Genomic DNA, 4,425 nt, shown 5'->3' with positions numbered 1-4,425 from the left:
TTTTTTGGTATTAAGGACTGAACTCAGGGCCATTTTACCACTGACCTACATCATCCCCAATCCCTTTTTTAAAAAAAAATTTTTTTTGAGACAGGGCCTTACTAAATTGCTTAGGGCATCACTAAATTCCTGAGGTTGGCCTTGAATTTGCTATTTTCCTGCCTCACAAACCTGAGCTGCTGAGATTATAGGTGTGCACCACCATGTCTAGCTCCATCTTTCTTTTTCTTTTTTTTAAAAAATTTTTAGTTCCCAGGACTGAAATCAGGAGTACTCGACTACTGAGCCACATCCCCAGCCTTATTTTGTATTTTATTTAGAGAAAGGGTCTCACTGAGTTGCTTAATGCCTCGCTTTTGCTGAGGCTGGCTTTGAACTCTGATTCTTCTGCCTCAGCCTCCCAAGCCACTGTGATTACAGGCATGCATTACTGCACCTGGCTCCATCTTCTATTCTTAAGACTCCTTCTAAATTTAATATGAAAATGATCTTTCTTATTATGACAAAATGCTCAGTATATAAAATTATTATGTATAATTCAATGAACTTTTCTGCAAACATAAAAATAGAAACTATGAAATTCATGTAATAATTACAAGGAAGATCCTATTTTTAATAATGTCGTGTAAAACATGTAAATGAGAGAAAGTGTGTTGGGTATCATTAATGGCAAATTCTATTATAAGAAGGAAATGTATAACCTGTTCAACAATTGAGTTCTACCTGACTTTATTTATTTGGGCTGTCACGAAATTTTAACCTTATTCAATAACATTATTATTGAAATTTCAGATAAATCATGTCCCAGTCTGCTTTATCTATTGACTTCATCATTCTTCTCCATAATGCAGTATAAACATCAAGAGAGCAGAGACAACATCTATGTTGTTGACTATTGATATCTACCTGACTTTATTTATTTGGGCTGTCACGAAATTTTAACCTTATTCAATAACATTATTATTGAAATTTCAGATAAATCATGTTCCAATCTGCTTTCTCTGTTGACTTCATCATTCTTCTCTGTAATGCAGTATAAACATCAAGAGAGCAGAGACAACATCTATGTTGTTGACTATTGATATCCAGGACCTGAGAGCCGGTGCATGGATAAGGTGGCCAAAAAATACATTTTACAAAAGAAATTAGTGAATGAATGAACTAGATTAGAAATGATAAGCCAATAAAATTAAAACCCATCATAAAATCTGCACACTGCATGGGGTTTTGCTCCTGGTTTCATGTTATAGTTATTTCAGTAAGTTTCAAGCTGTTGAAATCGTGGCTATCCCATGATTCTAGGGAAGCCATCAGTAAAATTGAGTCTTTATGTAGCTATGTTAGGAATGTGGAGATAAGTTGGAACATCAAAGTTCAATGACAGTTTTCACAGTACGATAGTTTAAAAAATACAGAAGGATTGGGTAAATTTATATAAATTTTCTATTCTGAGTGATGTGTTATTTTTTGATATTTTCTCAGTGACTATTTTTTATACAAAGTGGCATTTGATTAAAAAAATATGGTTAGTAACCAGCTTCTGCCTAAAAAATATTTGACATATTTTTTCAATATCTTATCTAAATAGATGTTTTTTTTTTTAAATTATTTCTATGTTGTAAACTCACAGAGAGGAAACAAATAGAAAATGTATAACTCAATGAATATCCTAACCTGAGACTTCAAAAACCTGAGCAGATATCTGGGATTAATGTAATGATACTTGTTTAAGAAGGCAAGTCCCAGGCAGAAATGCAGAGGACATATGGAAACTGAGCCATGAGAATGGGTGGAACACTGTGATGTGGTGTGTGACTCTCTGCTGGTGGCCTCCTCACCAGGAGCTGAGAGGCAGCAAGGTGGTCAGCACAGGTGGGCACTTGGTCCCAAGAATTTTTCTCGGAGGTACAAGAGGAACCAGAATTATCATCAATCCATCACTGACAGAAGGATCAGAAATTTATGTTCTCAGCTTTCTTCTCTCTTCTATTTCTCATTGGTCAGTGTTAACCCCAAGCCAACATCTCTACTTTTCTGTGTTACATTATTCATTCTCATTTGTAAAATAAGACCTGATGCTGAGACCGTTGTGACTACTCTCAAGTTCATAAAAGAAGGATAATCTGGATCACACAAAGTGTTGACTAAGACAATAGGATATCATCAGGGAATCTCAGGAACCAGCCAATTTTGTGTTCGAACAGTCCATCCCTTGTACCATTCATTTGAGTTTGAGTTTGTGCCTGCAATAGTGACTTGCCTTATACATGTATGACTTGTGCATTCACAGAAGGTGTGGTGCTGAGAATAGACCTATGCTTTGTTTAAATGTCTGCTCTTACCACTTGGTTCTCAGACACAGGGTGTTCCTCCTGAAGAGGGTATTGTCTTGTACTGAGTCAGCAGGACCTTGGCTTTACCCCTTTGCCTATGAGTCTTGTTAGAGACTTGTACAGTGTCTTTCCTACATTCATGTCCTTACCACATTAATGTTAGATCTGGTTGCCTCTTGGACCCTACTGGAAAAGACCTCTCTCAAATTTGAATTTGCTGACTCATCTGGCACAATGGGAAGAGCAGCTTGCACAACAGCCTGTACCAGCTGCAGAGCCCTCTCTTGCTCTGGGTCCACTTGAAACCAGCAGCCTTTAGGGAAACTCCATCCATGTCAGTACAATGTTCATGAATTCAATGCATAGTGCCACCTTTTTATTGATGGGAAATAAAAATATGACAACATGATATCTACCTTAGGAAATGTATTGGAACATATAAATTGAACCATTGACTCCTAAAAATGACATTGATTTTTGAAGTCTCTAAATCTTATCAGGTTTATGTACCTTCTTCCAGTATTTCATTTGTGTTTTTAAAGTTATGGTACTTTATAATAATTAAGAAACTTGCCATTCCCTGATTATGAATATCAATTAGTATAGTGTTAATGATATGAACCATTTGATAAACAAATATTTTGCAAAATATCAAAGAAACAGAACTGAAAAAGTGACATAATGCTGACATAAAACAGTGAAGGTATACTATTGTATTTAAGAAATAAAATTAAATTATTTTGACCTTCTTTCTTCATGGCTATCGATTAAAAATACATTCACCAAATCAATAACCACATACAAAGGGCCAGATGGTGTGTCCTACTCATTGAAGATAACACTTCCTGGAAAGATCAACCAGTGAAATGTAAATTTATGGTAATCTGCACCCATATCCTGTATCCCAGCTGTTTTTGGCAGAGTCCAGATACTTGAATTCAACAAGGATATGAAAAGGAATATGATCCCCTGCAACATTTAAGGTTTCTATGCTGGCAGTAATCTATCCCATTCCTTCAAAAGTGTGATTTTTAATTTTTATTCATTGTCTTTCAGGAAGAGAGAGTTTCAGAGTGCCCCTTGGTCCTGCTCACAACCATGTCCCTTACTATACAGATCAGGAAGCAATGTGAGAGTTTTGCCAATGGCCAAATCTGTTCATGTTAACTACACATTTAGAAACACATAGGGATGGACTTCAGTTTCATGTGATATTTAGGAGCTCCTACTCCATGCAGTGTACCACAAGGTCTCTTTGGTTCCACAGATACTGGAGTTATGCTAACCTCATGATCAGCTTATATAATCTTTTACTAGTCTTTAGTTAAGCAGCTCCATAGAGGTGAATAAAACTGAGTGTATCTATCTATCTATCTATCTATCATCTATCTATCTATCTACTTACCTACCTATCCATCCATACATACATCTAATATATCATCCATCCATCCATGCATCATCTCACATAAGAAAACATACTCTTTTCTCTTCAAATATGAAAGATATATTTAGAAGTAACACTACCAGAAATTGAACAAGGAGAGGGGAGCTCCAATAATATTTTGCCTGAATTTTTGCTAAATTAGAGTGATGATGACCAAAAACTTAATATAGTTTTACTTAAGATAACAATATGCTTATCACTTGGTTTATGAACAGATACTGTTATTATGGATATAGTGACCAAGCAGAGAGCTACATAGAATTATGTTCCATGAGTCCATTTCATTTTGTTTGCACTTGATACTGTAATCACAATGAAAATGTTAAAAAGAAATTTCTCAACCTTGTCTAAATACAATATTGCCTAAATATAACATTAACTATGAAATGAATAAAGAAACTGTTTCTCCCTGAGGAACTAAGGTGTTGTTTTTCTTTTGGGACTATTGTTCAGGTAGAAACCTAAATTGTTCCCCACCAGGGGAAAGGTGCACAGGTGAAGCTTCAGGGAGAGCTGCTCAGAGGTGAGTGTGGCCTTCGTGGGACCCACGTTCTGGCTCTTTTCAAAAAGCCTAAGAAGTTTCAGTCCCAGTTCCCCCTCCACATATCCCTATCCCTAGGTTGTCTTTCTTGAGCTCATCTTTGATGT

This window comes from Callospermophilus lateralis, chromosome 4 (assembly GCF_048772815.1).
Source record: "Callospermophilus lateralis isolate mCalLat2 chromosome 4, mCalLat2.hap1, whole genome shotgun sequence".
NCBI classification, from domain to species: domain Eukaryota; kingdom Metazoa; phylum Chordata; class Mammalia; order Rodentia; family Sciuridae; genus Callospermophilus; species Callospermophilus lateralis.
This window is presented reverse-complemented; position numbering follows the sequence as displayed.